The 21,068-nt window shown below is 33.0% G+C and overlaps 1 pseudogene; it reads right to left on the bottom strand.

The window, feature by feature from the left end:
* Positions 1-1,120: 1,120 nt before the first annotated feature.
* On the bottom strand, positions 1,121-2,181 carry LOC132066758 (probable xyloglucan 6-xylosyltransferase 5; annotated as a pseudogene).
* Between the last annotated feature and the right edge of the window lie 18,887 nt (positions 2,182-21,068).

Here is a 21,068-nt window from a genome sequence, read left to right as displayed (position 1 = left end):
GACACGCTTTATAAATAATAAATAATTGTAGATTTCATGAAAGTTGAACTCTGACAGGAATGAGACAAAATTATTATTGTCACACTGACACACTATATTGAATTTTCTCCACTTTTTACCAAATGGTAATTGCACCCTACAAATGAGATTTATGTGTTCATTTGAATGGCACTGTCTTGTGGGCCCATAAGACTGCGTTTGGTTGACACTTGATGGTCCGGAAAGGTGTCTTTACACTACACATATTTCCCATACGCTCTTTAACTTTAATTAATTAATTATACAAAAAAATATTATTCTATTTAATCATTAAATAGCTGTTTTTTTTTTCCTGGTTTTTTACACACACCCCCCCCCGGGGGTCCACCGACCCATGTCCCCACCACACCTCCAAAAAAATGTAATTTTCTTTTTGAAAAAGGTTTTGAAAACTTTTTTTTTTTTGGTTCTCTACACCACCCACCAATCCCTTTTCCCCAATCCCCCTCTTCCCGAATTTTTTACTTCTTATATTTTATTTTACTTTTATGAAAAATAAAAATTTTGTGTGGTTAAATTTGTTGTGGGGTGGCTTGTGGTTGGGGTGGGGGGGTGGTGGGGGTAGTGAGGGGGTAGTGGGTGGGGTTGGGTAAGAAAAAATTCTCATTTTTTGTAAAAAATTTATAGAAGTAAAATAAAATTGATGAAATAGGAAATTCTAGGAGGGGTGTGGGTGGGAAGTTGGGTGGAGCGGTGGTGGTGTAGAGTAAGGGTGGGTGAAGATGAAGTGCGTTCGAGGATGGTGGTTGGGTGGGGGTGGGATTTGGTTCGGGGTAGGTGGTGGAGGGTCGGTGCATGGGTTGGGTGGTGGGTGGGGTTCGTGGGGCTTGAATTGGTGTTTTTCGAAAAATGTTTTCTACTAATTAACCAACCAAATATGAGAAAATAAGTAAGTAACTCACTTATTTTTCACTACCCAACCGAACATAAGAAAATAAGTAATTTTCCAAGAACACATTTTCCATAAAAACATTTTTAGTGGAAAACATTCTCCAAAAATACCGAAGACCCCCTTATTTAATATTCTTGTTCTATATTTCATTGTGTCAAATGAAGTTACATAAGGTGCCAAATAAAGACAGAGGAACAGACTTATAATATAGTCAAGCTAGGCTTTGGAAAATACTCCACATAACTAATTTCCATTTTAATTACAGAATAAAGTATAATCAAATAACGGCGTTTCAGAAAACTTGAACTTGATTGGAGCAAATTCAATCTCCATTTTGCTAAAGTCTAAGGAATTTTACAAGAGTAAAACAACACGTCTCAGTCCCGATGATCAGCTACATAAATCATCACTCATCATGTTCTTTATTACCATTTACAATTTTGAGAAAAAAAAAATTCAAAAAACCACTAAAACCAAAACAAAAAATTCAAGAAAAGTTTAATTTCATAGACTTCCTCTAAATGCAGAATGTCTAATGTCAAACTCACAAACAAACTCCAAAGGCCTAAAAGGATCTCATTTCTGATCCTTTTAATATTAGGACTTGACAAACCTCTGTGCCTAAATCCATACAATTTAAGCACTGATTATCTGCAAAATTAAAAGCTCTTTCCATACTTTTTCAAACACTTCTCAACTGGATAATCACCATAGCTTCCACAAGGCTTACAAGTTACAACCAACAAAATGTGTCACAAATGGCCACCTCTCATCACCAAAATCGGATGGTATTTTTGGATCATTTCTTCGTACCGGTCTACTAAACCAGCCTAGTATCCATGTAAATAATAAGAACTTCCGGTAAACACCTTGTCCATCCACTTATTATTCCTCAATATTAATAGGTATATCAGTGCAGATTGATCGCCCGCTCCAAAATCAGGCTTACCCTTTAAATTTTACCATTGGTGCCCAAGAATCAAGCAAATCTAAAGACCATTGACAATTCCTTAGAAGAAAATTACCAATGTTTAAAGACACTCAAGATTTTTCATTTAACAATTCAAGGTATCCATGAATGATTAAATTTTATCCATCATATTTAGATAATGGAATTTCAAATACCATATCTCTGACCATTGCATCACTATCCATGCACTCAATTTCTGATGAGAAATAATTAATTTTCTGATTAATGGCAATTTTGACCAGTATCCTGATAGTTGTAGGTCAAGATGGATCATGTTGTGCAGAATTCACAATGGTAAAGTAACAAATTTATTATTTTTGTCCTTCAAATTACTGGTCTTTAATTTTTATCCTTCAATTAAAAAAGTGACCGAAAATACTTCAAGATTTTGGGTTCAAACCTCCAGCTCAGTTAAAAAAAAAAAATCGCAAGACAAGGTTTCGCGAAAAGTTTGCCTTATAAGACAGAATTTGCCTTAAAATTCTGTTCTTTTCCCTTAAGACAAAAAAAAAAAAAAATTTACTCTACTGGAATTTGTACAGGCTTAACTTTTGTCCAAATACGCCTAATTTGCAACGAAACTCTATCTTTCGATTTTTTTTTTTTACAACTCAATTGACGAGAAATAGATTTTAGGCCGAAGGACAAAAATTAAAGACCAACCCCGAATAAGGCCAATCGTGCAAATCAACGTTTTGATCCATTAAAAAACTAAAACTGGGAGTCCACTAATGTCATTTTATTATGGCCCGTCAGAGCAAAGATGGGTTTCAACTAGTACAGACGATATCTTTAGTAAGCCCATAATTATGAAGGTGCACCATGGGCCACAAACCCACGAAAGCTAGTCATTTATTTGAGGCCCAAAGTTAACTTTGGAAAATTAAATGACTACTATACTTCTGAATTATGCTTGAAATTCTTGGATCCTCTAAAATTATGATTTCATGAAAAAGTTAGAATTAGGAGTATCAAAATGAACTCAATTTTATTAATTTGTGTAATTGCATCGTAATCAAGATATATTATGCTTGGAATTCTTGGATAGTGTGACATTACGATCAATTTCACGAAATAGTTTGAATGAAGAGTGTCAAAATTATCTCAAATTTATAATTTTTGCAATTTGATCAAAGTTTGATGTGTTAATGTAGTACAAATAAAATTGCGAAAACGTTTTATAGATTTGAACCCAAATGATGAAATGTTTATGTATTCATTGATTTGATGCGAAAAAATTAAGTGTTGATAACGTTCCACTTCTCCACCAACTCCTTTTCACTCCCCATGTCTACCATTTCCTTTGCATCACATGTCTCTTTCTTTCCCTCCCTATTATAAGATGTAATTGTTAGTTGTCTGAGAAAGAAAGATAGGATTTGTCATACTGTATTAGGTAATGACTTGCTACTCAATTCATGTAAATTTTAATAAACTTTGGGTTATCACTACTAAAAAACTGCCAAAATTCAACGGCCTAAAAGCCGACGGACTACGTCCCTTCGAAAAATCGACGGAACACCGATGCAGTGTGTCGATTTTGTGTATTTGTAATTTTTTTTTTTATTAAAAAACCAATGGACAACGTCAGTTTTTTTTTGCGGAATTCTGAAAAATAAATTTTGAAGTTTTTTTTTTTTTTTGCACGGATTGGCCTTTAATGGCGTTGGTCTTTAATTATTGTCCCTTAAATTGCTGGTTTTAATTTTTTATCCTTCAATTAAAAAAGAGTCCGAAAATACCCTAAGGTTCTGGGTTGGAACCTCCCGCTCAGTTAAAAAAAAAATTGCAAGGCAAGGTTTAGCAAAAAGTCTACCGTATAAGGTAAAATTTGCCTTAAAATTCTGTTCTTTTGCCTTGAGGCAAAAAAAAAAGGGTTATTCTATTGGAATTCTATAGGCCTAACTTTTGCCAGAATAGGCCTAATTTTGCAACGAAACTCTATCTTGTGATTTATTTTTTACTGAGCCTGGGTTAGACCCAAAATCTCGAAGTATTTTAGGCGAAGGACAAAAATTAAAGACCAGCAATTTGAGGGACAAAAACTAAAGACCAACCCCGAATAAGGACAATCGTGCAAATCAACATTTTGATCCATTAAACTAAACTAAAACTGGGAGTCCACTAATGTCATTTTGTTATGGCCCGTAATAGCAAAGACGGGTTTCAACTTGTACAAACGATATCTTAAGTATGCCCATAATTATGAAGGTGCACCATGGGCCACAAACCCACGTAAGCTAGTCATTTATTTGAGGCCCAAAGTTAACTGTGGAAAATTGATCCAATGACTTCTATACTTCTGAATTATGCTTGAAATTCTTGGACCCTCTAAAATTATGATTTCATGAAAAGTTAGAATTAGGAGTATCAAAATGAACTCAAATTTATTAATTTGTGTAATTGCATCGTAACCAAGATATAGCTTGGAACTCTTGGATAGTGTGACATTACGATCAATTTCACGAAATAGTTTGAATGAAGAGTGTCAAAATTATCTCAAATTTATAATTTTCGCAATTCGATCAAAGTTTGATGTGTCAACGTAGTACAACTAAAATTGAGAACATGTTTTATAGATTTGAATCCGAATGATGAAATGTTTATGTATTCATTGATTTGATGCAAAAAGTATTGATAACGTTCCACTTCTCTACCAACTCCTTTCCACTCCCTATGTCTACCATTTCCTTTGCATCACATGTCACTTTCTTTCCCTCCCGATTATAAGGTGTAAATGTTAGTTGTTTGAGAAAGAAAGATAGGATTTGTCATACTGTATTATGTAATGACTTGCTACTCGATTCATGTAAATTTTAATAAACTTTGGGTTATGACAAATACTTTTACTTAACCAGTTTGACCTGTACAAATTTATAGCGACGTCTCAACTTTTTTTTTAGATCCTATTAATCAGCAACTCAAGAAAAATTAGAATTTTACCCTTATGATTTGGTAGTGTTCAGGTTCACCAATGCTATAATAACCCACCTTGATCAATGGAAAAATATTACCTATCCAAAATTAAAGTGAGAATATGTATGTGTATTATGTACTTATTGATCTGATATAAATACTAATCGATGAGTTTTTTGTTCTAGACCTCTTTAACTAATTAATCCCCTTCTACAACCAACATAGTTGAACCTTCAGTGGCAGATGTAGTGTATTAGGTACAAATTCTGATCAAACTTAGTATTTTTGAGAGATAGCATCGTTATTTATGTGAAAAGCTACTAAAAAATCTTCAAGGATTAAATTTTGAAATTATAATTTTTAATTAAAAGTAACAATAAGTCAGTAGAAAGAACACTGATGTTATTCCTTTCCCCTTCTTAACGTAGAAAAAGATCAAGAGAGCCCCGAAAGCCTCCAAAGAACAGAAAAGAAATTTGATTTAACTCATTAAATTTAAATTTCGGATGCACCTAGTAGGCCTACATCCATACTAATTAATTCTGGCCAACTTCCCATTCCTACTATTTCCTTTGCTTCATATGTCACTTTCTTTCCCTCCCTATTGAGTTTTGTTCAGGGTTTACTAGATTGTGGAGATATTAGGTCATTTATTACTATTCTTATTCCATCTCAAATTTATTGTAAAGTCATTGTATTATTTCAAGTGCATTACATTCATTCTAGTGCATATTATGAGTTGAAAAGTTTTGAGACTACTAACACTGACGAGAATGCAGACCATGGGTTTTTGCTAGAAAGTGGACTGCTTATTATGTGCTAATGCACCTAAAGACTTACCCCACTTATTCTTTGATTGTCATATGTCTAAGAGTTGTTTGACCGAAATACTGAGCTGGATAGGGAAGCCAACAATGACTACAAACCACCCAGGACTATGGAGAAGGATATTCAAGAAACTGAAAGGAACATTATGTAGATGCTTTGGAATGGCGGTGCTAGCTGTGTTGGTGTATGAAATATGGAGGACAAGAAATGAATCTATGTGGAATTATACAGTCAAGAGGCCAGAAATGATATGTCAACAAATTAAACAAGAATGTCGATGCAAATTACAAAGTTACTACACAACATAGAAGTATAAGAAAGATATAGAATAGATCAAAGCTTTGTATAGGTGATTCTATGAACAATATAGAGGTAGGATAGATAGAATGCACTAGCTCGACTAAGTAATCCACCTGGTGGGGATACTTAAATCTAGAGAGTCAGTACGGTCTCGATTGCGATGTAAATAATGGTTGAATTGGTGATTAATTGTTACACCTCGTGTTTTCGTGCGTTATCGTATCGTAAGGTGGCTAACATGCTAAGAAGGTAATGTTTTGAAGTATTTAAATAGTATGATAGTCGTATGTTAAGTTTTGAAGTCAAACGAGTTGTGATACAAAAGTCGACAAAGGTCGTCGCAAGTTACGTTTGTAAATTTCACTGAAATTTGGGTCATATGTCGAAGAGCTTTTCTCTCTATATACTTGGAGTTACGGGGTGATCCACCTATCAAATTGAAGGTCTATGAGTCTAGTTTCCATCGCATTTAACTGTTTGTTGATACGATGTCGGAATAGACAGATATTCACATTTCCAACCAGAGATGCAAACTACCGCGACAACAGTGTGCTAGGTCGGTGGTTTTATTTTGCCCAAGTATAAATAGATGCCATAGGACGAATTTTTCTCCATTTATTCACCTTGAAAGACCATAGAAACCCTAGGAAAACCTCATTAATCATCTTCCATCAATTATAAACACACCTAAGGGAAAATCAAACAACCTCAACGTGGAGAACAACATGGCAACTTCGAAATTGTGATTTCTTCACTATTTCACCTTTTGGAGGAAAACCTTGCTTTGAAGTAACTTGGGGTTTGAAGTGATTTTCACGATCTAAGGTACATTTTAACCTCCTTTTGATTTCTTTGAACTTCTACAAGTAATTAATCCTAAGAATTGGTTGAAAATTTCATAAGATAGGTTCTTGCCATTCCTTAAGAAGCTCTTGCGAACATAGTTTGATTGTTGAGCTATTTTGTATGGTTTTGGTGTGTTGTTTGAATCTGTGAGAATATGGATAGGATCATATTGATGAGGAGGAGTAGGAAAGTAGAATTTGGTAGGGTTTTACGGGGAAGTTGAGCTACAAAAGAACTTACGAACTTATGCTTGTGAGTTCCTCGCTTAAATGTCTAAATGAAGATTTTTATGAGCTATGAACTTGATTTTGATCTTGAATAGTTCGTTTTGTGTAGGAAGTCATTCATAAGGTATTAAAGGACCCGGAAGACGCGTATAACTCCATCAACAAAGTATGTAGGGCTTTCTCTATATCTTTCGGCATGACTAGAACTCGAATGAACGTTTATTGAATTGTTTCGTCGAATTCAAATTGCTCCACTTGAAAATGATAATTATGATTAGATCTGCCCTTTTATCATGAATAACTCACATCGAAGAAGATTTAAGTATTCTCATCTTCCCTTGTTCGTCGCTCAAGAGAACTAGGATTCTTTTGTTCGTTCTTTCTCCGATGTTCATATTGATCATGGCTACTGCTAGCATGAACATGATGTCTACTTCAAATAAATCCCTAAAACATAACTTTCATGTTTCTTGTGCTGGTTGTCTCTTAATTGGAAACCAAAGAACGTATCGATAACAATGATAGTCGGAGGGTAACGACAATAGGTCACTCAGACTCTTTTTATGATATCTCTTTTGAGGTCAGTCTTGCATTGCACTTATATATGTATTTATTTTCATTACCGAGCCGTGCTATAGTCAGCCGGGTAGACACTTATATGTGCACCTAGACATGTTCTTTCTTTACCGAGCCGTGTTGTAGGTGGCCGGGTAGGCATGTAGCTGTGCATCGCTACTGATCAGTTGGGCAGAAAGGATGTTATGATGATGAGCTCACCCCACAAAGGGATTTATTATTGTTATATGATATGATATATGCCTCCACAGTGAGGAATGATTTTACGAGCATGCATTTACATTTATGTTATGGTTATGGTTGCCCTCAGTGGCCTTGAACAGAGTTTCAGGTTGTTTCTAAATCTCTTCTCACATTATTTACATTATTTGTGCTTGCGCTTATCGCCCTAAATATTCAGTACATATTTCGTACTGATGCCCTTTTGTGCGTTGTGTTCATGCCCACAGGTGCTGATAGATAGGCTGGCGCGCCTCCGCAGTAGGACACCGAGATCCGCGATTGAGTGTCGCACTCCACTTCTTCGGAGTTGCTGGTTCTGAGTCCATAGGTACAGATGCATATGTATATGTATAGTTTTGGGATATATCGTAGCCCTGTCCCGACCTGTTGATATTGTGTTACTCTTTTAGAGGCTTGCAGATCAGTTGTCAGTGTATATATGTTTTGCTTGGCCTTGTCGGCCCCCTATACAGTTGGTATGACCGTGATATAGCCTTGTGAATTAGCTATATATATATATATATATATATATATATATATATAGAGAGAGAGAGAGAGAGAGAGGTTGTTGTTGGGTTCTTCTGCGTGCAGGTTGATACATTTGGTTCTTATTAGAGTCATATAGTGGCCTTGTCGGCCCATTATTCATATTACATGTCACAGATGCCATGGTTGGTTCGCTCGGGCGTTTTGGTGCCGAGTGCCGGCCACACCCCCCAAGATTGGGGTGTGACATTAATAATATTTTTTTCTTTCACCAAAAAAAAAAAAAAAAAAAAAATTTAGTTCTCACCATGTGCATATTGCAATGTTAATATTGAAAATGCATTGACCAATAAGGGTTGTGGTGGGATACTAATTAGAGGTCTCGGGTTCGAGTTTTGGGTACGAAAAAAAATTCTGTTAGGGAGTGCTTTCTCTTTAAATGGGCATTAAGCGGCGTGAATCCAGGTTAATCGGGACCCAAATGTGGGTATGAGACACCGGATGAAAAACTCCTTAAATAGGCCTTAGAAGGCGCGAATCTGGATTAATTGGGGACCTCAAATGCATGTATTGGACACCGGATGAAAACCACCTTAAATGAGTCTTACGCAGCGCGAATCAGAACTAATCAAGACCCAATGTGAGTACGGGACACCGGATGAAAAAAAAAAAAAAAAACTACTGAAAACGTACCAAAGGTTGACTTTTGTTTTTTCTGTCTTTATTTTTTATTGATTTTTGTCCTTTCGGATCTTGATATTTCAATTACATTAATTAACTAAAGATTGCCTAATTCATGTTTCTTGAGAAATTAAGATATCATTGCACGAATTTAGCAAATTCAAATACTTACATAGATTAAGCAATTGAAGGTTGTTAATTCTACTTAACTTGACATTAAATAACTTTAAACTTGGAAAGAACTCTGTCCTGGGAAATAGACTTATCGGAATTTTTTTTCTATAATAAATGGGGGACATCAATTTAATTCCATAAAACTTAAACATCAAGTAATCAATGTTCCATCCATTTACCTACTTTATGCTACTTAAATTTCTCTACTTATAAAGAATATCTTTATATATTTTGCATGTCCTAAACCTAATTTGTTGGTACAATTTCCTACGTTTCGATATCTAGATTTTCTCACTAATAATAATAAGTCCAATTGGGTGGGGCCAGAAGCAAAAATAAAATAGAATGATCACGCCATTGATTGTTAGATCATGTCATAAATTAGATCAATAATTTCATGAATCGATATTATACCACATGACCAATGTTATGTGGCTAAGAAGATGTCATGAGATCATGAAATGTTGAGCCGACAGTAAAGTTGAAAATTTAAAAAGCAAAGAAAAATTAAAACTAACTGAAATATTAAATTTAAAAAATCAGAAATGGTCAACATTTCACCAATCATTTGCCACTACAAACAAGATTAATATCAGTTGGCCATGTGAACTTTCTCGTGCATTTTAACAACGACATCCATGGTTTTAAATTTTAGAGGTAAATTATAAAGCTAGACATATCTTCGTGATTTATAGACGTAGAATTAGTTTTATAGACTGATAGCGTAAAAAATGTCAGTATAATGATATCATTTATTCGAAGACCTTAAGTTTTATACATTTATTAGGCATAAGATGAATTTAAATGAAAAAATGTAGTAAGTTAGGATTCATATAGCTTCGCGACTTGTTTAAGATTGAATTGTAATAGTACACGGACGATATGAAAAAATATTTTATAAAATAAGTCATGTAAAACTAATTGTACGTAAATCTTTTTAATGAGGATTGATTTGTAATGTAAAATAATAGGTAGGTAAACTACTGTAACCAGGGGCGAATCTCGTATTACAAATGTGAGTTCATTTGAATTTTTTTTTTTTTTTAAATTCATTTGAGTACATAACTTTTTGCCTAGACCTCAATTAGTTTGTGTAAAATGCATTGAGATTACTGAAAATATTGAATTATGAACCCGAATTCAAACAAAGTGGTCATTTCAATAATCAGAACTGCAGGATGCGCCCAAAGAATTAAATTCTTGAATATAATTCTGGCTATAAATAATTTAAATTATACTCATAATGCAAAAAAAGTAGCCAATATACGTATAACTTAAATCCTTCTGCATGTGATGGCTGTTTGCTTGGTTATTTGTACCGTCTCCCCAATCACATGATGTTGTAAATAGTTAGCTAAAATGGACATCACGTACTATTATTGTCCTTATCCTTTTGTGTAACACTCTTATAGTTAATGTCAATTAGGGTGTACTATTATTGTCCTTATCCTTTTGTGTAACAATCTTATAATTAATGTAAATTAGGGTGTACTATAGTTCATGTATGCTAAAAATCACTCGTCTTTGTTGAATGTGATTGCTTCCAAATAAGTGGGTCCAAAATTAACTATGCATTTTAAAGATTAGGTTTAGGTCTCTAAAGGAGAAAATAACTTGTGTAGGCAGACATATTAAATTTTATTGACAGGGTCTCTCTAGCTAGTATTTCATACATATGATATTTGATAAGTATTTGATATTTTGTACTCTCTAGAGATGGGAAAACTATTGAGGGCAGGGATATTAAGATATATAATTACGAGAGGGTGTTATATAAGGTGAGTTGAATTGAAATTAGAGGGTTAAAGGTTACTTTGGCTAAGATGGATTGGGTTAACATGAACGAATTAAACAATGGGTCATCGCCCAATCCCAACCCCCACCCCATTACCTACCAAATATAGTTTTTTTTTTTTTTTAATTTCTTTAATTACCCCCCAAAAAAAAATCTTTTCTTTATTGTAATTATATATAAAGTATCAAGTAAAAAAGATTGAAACATTTTGACAAGATTTTTTATGGGTTAATTTGAGCTACATATTTAGCTAGCCAAAATCAGTCCAACTTTTAGGTGAAGTAAATTTGAGTGAATCACTGAGTGAATAAATGAGTAGGTCATTAACCCGTCAAAACTTGAGTATACACTTATCATGTTATCATCTAATTATGGTGGTGTTTGCTTCAAAATATGTGCACATGCATGACTATTCTTTCGGGTACTTGTTATCTCTTCTCAACAAAAATATCGAGTAACTTTGATGAATAATTACAATCAATTACTATCATTTTAAATGTTCAGTTTGTAGTGTCCTTGTGTATATATGCCTCTTTAGGCCCATTGGATTTATTAATTCAAGACTATGTGGCAGACATTCAGGGAGCACATGTTCTTTCTCCTTCACACAAGATCTGGCCAGGAAATAAGGGAGAATCTATGGCCCCGTTTGGACATGGTTTGAAACCATGTTTCGACATGCAATTTGGATATTTTAAGTTGTATTTTATCTATAGACATAAAAATCTCACAAATTATGAAAACTATCAAAATATTTTCAATTCTTATACAATCTTACCAAATGAGCAAGTCATAGTTCAGAGCAAAATTAGTACACTACTAGAAGACCTTTCTAAAATATACAACATCAATTAATCAAACTTTAATTAGTTCAATAACAATGAAAATTTAACATGAATAGTAATGTAACTACTCTTTAATATAATCCTCCCACATAAATTAAAGGTTGGTAGACATAAATAAAGGTTGGTGGAAGTTAATAAGATTGGTCAATGATTGATGGGGGTAATTGTTAAAAATATCTACCAATTTATGGGTCTTTTTTAACAAAATATAAACTTATGGGTTAAATTTTATATTTAAAAAAGTTGAAACCATGAGTGAAAATGCATGTCCAAACGTTGGTTTGAAAACGCATGGCCAAACGCCTACTATATTTCGAAGAAAACTTTTCTCTTTTAATCCCTCAAATGTCGATAAGTTTTAATTTTGACTCTTGTAATATTTAGCTATGTACATTTAATTCTGAGGGTGAATATCTTCACAAATTTAACGAATTATATATTAACCAATACGTTTTTAATCACTCATGTTCTTGTGTTAGTATTGTTAATTATTTTATACATGAGGTGATATAGTCTTAAAACAGTGTGAATATAAGTTGTATAATGGGACTTAAAACACATCTTATTTAATTGAAGATTAAATGGGCTTAATTATATAATACTACCATCAAATAGAATGTACTAATAACTGAGGGCCTAAAAATGCTATTATCCCATTTTAAAAGTATCCTAAAGACTAGCGGTTTTTTTCTTTTTCTTTTTCAAAATGGGAATAGAACTTGTACTGGTTCTTTCTTGAAAAACCAGAATTGCAAAAAATCTATTCTTTTTGTGTTTGAAAAATGAGATAATGATGCATAACATGCATGAGATAATGATACATAACATGCACGAGGCAAAATGCAGCACTAAGTATCCACTTTAGATTATTTATTAGATTAGTTAAATACCTAAAAGAATTGACTTTTGAAATAGAGCAGTTGTGATTGAATGCATAATTAGTGCAGTGGAACATGAGAATGTGTCTCCTAGATAATGCAAATAAGGGAAGATATGGCTAAAGAATTGTCATAACAAGTGTAGAATAATTAAATCAATTAGTTAAGAAAATTCAAATACAATATACTTTTGAAATAGAGCAATTATCACTGAGTGCTTAATTAGTGGAATTGCATTTTAACCAAAGGCGAATTCATAATTTTGTCGTTTATATATTCTGGACTATAATCGTTTTGCTTGTTAGATTTGAATAGATTATTTATACATATTAAGTGAATTTGTTAGCACAAATGCAAGATGCAAAGTTGTTAAACTCTACTAAACCCGTAACTTCAATTATAGATCCGCCCCGGATGCTAACATGATAATTTAGGCAAGAAAGTCTCCAGGATTTATGCAAAATAAGGGAAGATATGGCAAAGGAGTTGTTAAAACAAATGGGCCAAAATAGATAAAGAAATATAACGTGAAGGTGAGAGAAGAAAATTTCCAATTAATCAGTGACCTCAGACTAAATTATAAAATTATAAGATGAGATGTGAATACACGATCACTCATACACACAAACCTTTTTGCTCAATCAGTCACTTTATTAGAAAAAAAAATTATAAAATGAAATCTTGTGATCCAAGTTCATAAATTTGATCAGATGGAAGACAAAATGTGATTATAATATATGCAATTGATATTTTTTTTATAATAAAGGACGAAAAACTTGATCAGTTGGAAGACAAAATGTGAAGCTGAGCTTAATTAAGAAAACAAGTGAGATTATATTTGTCATAACTATAAACTGTACCCCTTGAGTATCCATTATTATAATCCGAGGGTTTGTAATATAAATATAGTAACCATATTTGAAATGCAAACAATCAACAGTCGGTTGCTCGGTCAGAGAGGGTGTGGATATTAAAACTTGTGGAAGAGAGTTTAAAAAATGAGTTTAATTATATACACGATTTTTTTTTTATCATCAGGTTATTTTTATCTTTTATGGTTTTACAAGTACCACAGTTTGAGGAAACTTACCTAAAGATTTATTGGATGACCTGGAAAAAAAAATTACATTGATCGTATAACAACAACTATGTCTTAGTCCCAAGCATATTCGGGATTAGTTATATGAATCTTAACTTTTTTTATTTTAAATTCAACTCATATTATTTTTATAATAGCTGTATTATGAGAATTTTCATGAATTTGTAAGTTTTATGTTGGCTGCCGGTCTATTCACGTGACCCTCCTTTTTTTCGATTTTGTGGCCGACAATTATGTGAGCAAACACACACATGCAGAGTTTGCACAGACTGTGTATAAAACTTAAACTCTTTACATTTTGGAAGACACAAGTGGATTCAAAATTTAAAATAATTATACAAAATATAATAATTAGGTGTGTATATATATATATATATATAAATAGAGTTCGACTCAATCTGTAATATTAATAAACTACATCGGACACTGTTGAAAGAGTTGATTTAGCAAATGTCACGAACCAGTCGGAAGCTACGAGCCATGTGAGTTTAGCCTCCATTCAGATGAATTTTCTTTTTCTTCATTTATATATATATATACCGTTTTACCTGTAATTTGGTTATTCTAGATCTATTGCAATATTATGGACATTACTATTATAGTCACGTAAATACTTGAATCACTTTAAGGTTTGAAATTTTACGTTTGGTCATCTTGTTTATCAAAATTGATTCCAAGAATTTGTTTTTGTCAGTTATGATAATGAATCATTTACTGTTACCATATTAGCACTAATTAGTTTATTACTTGTATATATTCTTTGTCAAGTCTACATAACGCCAGTTGAAATGAGAACTGGATTAAAATTAATGAAAGTTACTATAGTGATGATGACACTTCTACTATTTTTCTGTGCAAGCAGACTCCTAATGTTCATCAAATTGAATGTATCTAAAGAACTCTTCTTGTACACAAACTTCAAATAAGATTGACATAGATCAAATAAATGAAAGATTATTCAGTTTGCATTTGATTAATTTATTGCTTAGCTAAGTTGCTGCCGCTGGAAAATCTGATTCATACTCACATGATGATACATACAAATTAAAGAATTAGATAGTAAGTGTACTATATTTACTGTGTTGATGTATTTACTATGAGCCACACAGTTTGCTAATTAATACAAATCGTTTATATCATGTTAATGTTAAAGACTATAATCATTGAAACTGTTTCTCTAAATTTTTCGACTCGTAGAGAAATAATGTAGAAAAAGGATTTTAGACTTTAGCTATATATACATGTGATGGTTCCAGTCGCATATTCAACTAGCTACACGTCTCTATCTTTTTATCCTGAAAATGACTGATCTTCATACACATTACACAATGTATACAGATAATTGACGCAACTTCTCCTCAAATCTTTTCACAATAGTACCTATATTTGTTGTGAATGTTAAAGACGTACGTTAAGATGAATCTAATAGTACTATTTGATAATTCAAGATCAGACAGATGTATGATAAACAGTGTTTATTTATGATTGATAATAAATGAGAATGTTGAGCAGGACTACCGAAAGAATATGACAGGATTAATGAGATCTCTTAGCCTTTCATCCGAGGTATCGGGTTTAAGTTCTTTGGATAGAGAAATTCTTTGTAGGAGCTTAGAGTGGGTTTTCCTTTTCCCTCTTAAATACACCCTATGTGAATCTGAATTATATCAGTCGAATAAATTGGTTCCAAATACAAAATTATTGAAAATATGTTGAGTAGTTTTGCTCGAGAAAATTAGTTCACGATCCTCAAATTGCTAATACATACATAACTCTAACTATCAACCAAACGACGCCTTATTAATTTGAAGCCCAGATTTCAAATAGTAGTACTTAATTGTTTTCGCTCTAAAAGAATTTAATTTTGGAAAATGGGAAGGATGTAATAATTTGAAACCTATCACACAGCCATGAAATGCGGGAGTGACAGCTGGGTGAGAAGGCAGACAAATAGTAGACGCCGTTAAGGTAGGGACACGACAATCGTTTTTACATGTTGTCCTAATCACACATCATCGGATTCTAATCTCCCCATAACCCCTCTAGACATTTGGTGCTAATTTCGATGCCTTAATCAAATACTCTAGTGACTTAACTAAAAAGCATCTTTTCATTAATTCATTCCCCACCTTAGCCATTTTGTAAGCCTTCTTCTTTCAGAATCCATTGTGTATATAAAGAAAGGGTAATTTTTGAGGGTATTTTAAATTTTTTTACCGTTGTTGAAAATATTTACTCCACATAGCCTAATATACAATATTATATCTGGGGGAAATCATTTGACATAATATATTAACCTTATATAAGTGTCTAATGTATAAAGATATTTATACGCAAATATATTGAAAATCAGGTGTTTATACACAGAATACGAACCACGTTGCAAAATATCTTCAAAAATAGAATAGAGCGTAATTTTCCCTTATTTTTCTCTTCAATTTACATGCACTGATCTCAAAAAAGGGGAATAAGGTCAATTGTAGAAACTTTTCCTGCATGGGTTCTCTTTGAGTTTGTTTAACCTAATGTGTATATATATATATATATATGTATACTTTAAATGATAGTTTAACATGATTTGGTATGATATAAATAACAAAAATTTTACCATAAATTAATTATCAGGGCTAAAGGGAATTGCATGTTTCCATTATTATGTGCTTACTTAATTGCATTACAAGTACATGTTTCCTTTTCGGAATTTGTGTTTTATTACTCCTTATGTCATATTTTTTGTTAAAAAATGATATATTTTTATATTTAATACTTTTTTAAAATTTTAACATTATTATTCTATTTTTTGATAATGTTCGATTACAGGAATGACATGATATGTTTAAATATATATATATATACTTTAAATGATAGTTTAACATGATTTGGTATGATATAAATAACAAAAATTTTACCATAAATTAATTATCAGGGCTAAAGGGAATTGCATGTTTCCATTATTATGTGCTTACTTAATTGCATTACAAGTACATGTTTCCTTTTCGGAATTTGTGTTTTATTACTCCTTATGTCATACTTTTTTGTTAAAAAATGGTATATTTTTATATTTAATACTTTTTTAAAATTTTAACATTATTATTTTTTTTTTTTATAATGTTCAATTACAGGAATGACATAATATGTTTAAATCACAATATTACATGATATGTTTAAATCACAATATTTAAAAGAATATTTTTGATATGTTATACAAATATTTAATTTAACACCTCAACATTCAAAAAAAACTTTAGCGTAGCGTAGGCTTCAGAGAAATATAGCAGAAGAATAGTAATTCGGAGAAACCTTCATGAAATAGCAAGATCGTTAACTCCAGATCGGAAGATTCAACTAAAGAAGAGGAAGCTATGAAAGGAGAGGATTTGGTTATGGAAGAAAGACTTTCTTGAATTGGGCAATGACTTACAATCAGGCTTGGCTGATTACAAATCGCCTAACGTCACTCCTATTTATACTTGTCTGGGATGCTTCTAGATATTATTCTAGATACATCCATAAGAAAAACTAATCATCTTTATCCCCTACCACTACTCTAGAATATCTAGATTTTTCTTTAGGATAATTATCCAATCCTACACTAACTATTCTATAATTCTATCCTCAACTATAAATATCTAAGTGTCTAGAATTTCTAGATAATTCCTAAATACAATATATATCAAAGATATTATATTATAACTTTCTAGAAACTCTTTTAAATATCTATGATATTTTTGTTCTTCCAAAAAATTAACTTTAATTTTTCACACTCCCCCTTAAAGTAATTTTTTGAAAGCTATCCTGAACTTGTCGTGGAAGAACTCAGATGAAGCTTTTGAGCGTGCCATGGTGAAGATCTCAACAATATTTTCTCAACACTTCTTCCTTCTTCAAATGATGATGGTTTTCCGCTGATAATTGGGCCTCCAAAGAAACATGAATATGCCTTGATAAAATTTTCATCTCTCGTAGCGGTTAGCGTCTTGCCACTATTTCTTATTGGCCTTTGCGAACCACGTGAATCATCTTCATGCTGAATTTTACATTCTTGAGTTTCCAGACTCCCCCTTTTTCTTAGCTCCTTGACAATTGTGTTATTTGGAGAAACACCAGAGTCGGTGACTATCTGACCATTAATTTCCTGCGAAGACTCAGAACTACCATAGGATCCACCACCAGATTCCCTTTTCAGCTCTTCAATGAACTGTTTGTCAGCTTTAGAGCATCCGAGAACCATATTATATGTCTCTCCATATGAAATTGAGCCTTCAAGGTTAACCTCTTCATTTATTTGACCATCAGCTTCCAGTATTTGATCTGAGCTAGTGATTGAGTCTGATATGGCAGATGATTGGCCAGAGACCTCAACTTCCACTACGACTCCCTCAATGCTTTCTCTAGAATGGTCACCATTTTCATATATAGTTTTAGAACCTTCATGTATCGTGTTTTACTCCAACATCCTCCACGTCCGCACTTTTATTACTAATTTTAAGATCCAACTTCGTTGATTTCCTCGATAGCGACTACCACGTCACTAGTCCGAACGTCATTGGAATCTTCTTGCTTTTTGATGACACCGTGTCTTCCTTCTCCACGTAATGGAGCGTATTATATCCCGAATCCACGATCCGACCTCTTTCGAAATTGAGAGAAGCTAAGGCATCTACTACTCGAGTCTCGGCCACAAAGCACCTTCCCAATCTTCTTCTTCGGGAGCTTCTCTCGCTTTGAGCCACGTAGCCTTTCCTTGGCGTTAATGAAAATCTTTTTATGTGTCCTACTTCACCACATCGATAACATTTAATAGTCTTCTTGCCATTATTAGAAGACTCTTCCTTCCTCTTGCGTGAGCTTGACCCTCATGGAATTGAGAATGTGTCATCTCTCTTGCACTTTGCTTTTGGTTTGGTCTTTAAAATTCCTCTTGTAAGCTACAAGAGCATTTCCTTCCCCTTCTTTGATAGACACACTAGCCATCCGTTCGGCTAGTAGCTCTGTGATGACAACAAATTCTCGAACTCTCCAAGGATGGTTGTTGAGCCCATCCTTGAATTGATGTAACAAAAGGAATATATTCTCAAGTTTCTCGCACCACGAATGATAATTCTTCTCATTCGTGCTTCGAGAGATAGCCTCATCCGTATTTAATAAAGAAATCTCTCGAACATAAGTTCTTAATCCTCAAAAAGTACTCGGCAATAGAAAGATTACCTTGAGTGGTGTTCGCCAATTCATTCTCCGGATTTGCGGTAGGGCTTCATCCTTCTTGTTGAACAACCGATCGAGGGTCCTCCATATCTCGTAGCCGATTTGCACCTAATAATATGATCAAATAAGTTGTGAGAAATGGACCTCTTTAGGATGAACTCCGCTTTCGCATTAATCGCTTCCACTTCTTGTACGCGTCGCTATTTTTCGGTCCGTCAATAGGGGGACTTGTGTAACTACCATTAACAACATCCCACAAATCTCTCCCATGAGTATGACTCATACATGTCTTCCATACCTTGTAATTAGACTCGATTCAACAACTCCATCCTCAGTCCGTTAACACGGCCGCTCAAATCCATTTAGAGAAACTAGTTGAATCTACCACAAACCCGATCTTGAAATAAAATCCAAAAGCCAACTTGTGACTATGGCTCTGATACCATGTAGAGAAATATAGCAGAAGAATAGTAATTCGGAGAAACCTTCTGCTAGCCCAAGATCGTTAACTGAGATCGGAAGATTCAACTAAAGAAGAGGAAGCTATGAAAGGAGAATTTGGTTATGGAAGAAAGACTTTCTTGAATTGGCTTGAATGACTTACAATTGGGGTTGGCTTGGCTTGATTACAAATGCCTAATGTCACTCCTATTTATCTTGCTAATGGGATGCTTCTAGATATTATTCTAGATACATCCAAGAAAAACTAATCATCTTTATCCCCTACCACTACTCTGTATATCTAGATTTTCTTTAGATAATTATCCAAGATCTACACTCGACTATTCTATAATTCTATCCTCAACTATAAATATCTAAGTGTCTAGAATTTCTAGATAATTCCTAAATACAATATATATCAAAGATATTATATTATAACTTTCTAGAAACTCTTTTAAATATCTATGATATTTTTGTTCTTCCAAAAAATTAACTTTAATTTTTCACAGGCTCTTGTTTGGAATCCATCACTAATGCTTCCTACTGAACTTGACAAAGCAAAGGGCATGTTCCAATGTCGTGTTTTCTTTCCTTTGGTATTTAGCTTCATATCCCGTATTAGTATTGGGATTGATTAATTCAAAATGTACTATATAACGTTCAGTAAAGGAGAAAATATTCTTTATCAAATTTATTTCATTTTTACAGCTCGAGTCTAAAACTTTTGATTGAGTAAAAAGAATCTTATCCGTCCCATCATAATCTTGAGTAGTGTTCCGATCTACAATTATTAGTGTATACTATTGTACGATAGTTCGGACCTTATTGTTCCCTTGGTAGCTTGGGTTTGTTTTGGCAACAGCTAGGACTACATATTTATTCATCTCTTGCTTTCAGTAATTTATTCATACCTTTTATTTATTTCTCAATTTTATTTTGATCTCTATAAATAGTGCTAAAAGATAAAGAAAACAGTTACCGGTTTTATATTCAGTATCCAACTGTTAAATTCTCACTTCATGATAATTCAATAATTCTCCATTCTGACCATCCAGCATTATTACTTTTAAAACACTGGTGTGCATTTCTCGCGAGTTAAATTTAGCTAATTTGGGATATCACTATAATTTAACTGAATACATGTTAGTATCTCATATCAGTGTAGGAATCAGATAACTTTATCAACCAAAATTTAGACAGATGAAAAAAATCATTTAATACTTTTTGTGTCCACTAAAATTTGAATTTAACATCTTGGAGTTCTCGTATTTCATTGATCTCGCCCTATCCAATTGAGTAATATCTTACTTATCATAGGTCGAATCATAAGCCTCAAAGGTAGTACTACCAAAACTATTAAATTAACACCTTAAAAATGAATAAAGATATGAATAACATAATAGATATATACTAAAATTTGAGTGCAGTTCAAAAAATGTGTACGAAAATTGATTTAGCAATTAGGCAAACTCACAGATGGACATAAAAACCCACTCAGAAAATTGCTTTGCCCGAGAAGTTCTAGGTTAGTCTCAACTTCACCTTTTAAAATATAGAGTATAAGATAAAGAACTTATTCCTATTAATGGAATCGTATTAATTGATCACTATAGTTAAATGATAAAATTGGATAATATTTTATACTTCT

This window comes from Lycium ferocissimum, chromosome 8 (genome assembly GCF_029784015.1).
Source record: "Lycium ferocissimum isolate CSIRO_LF1 chromosome 8, AGI_CSIRO_Lferr_CH_V1, whole genome shotgun sequence".
Classification (NCBI taxonomy): domain Eukaryota; kingdom Viridiplantae; phylum Streptophyta; class Magnoliopsida; order Solanales; family Solanaceae; genus Lycium; species Lycium ferocissimum.
The sequence above is the reverse complement of the archived record's forward strand: the minus strand, read 5'-3'. Positions and strand labels throughout refer to the sequence as shown.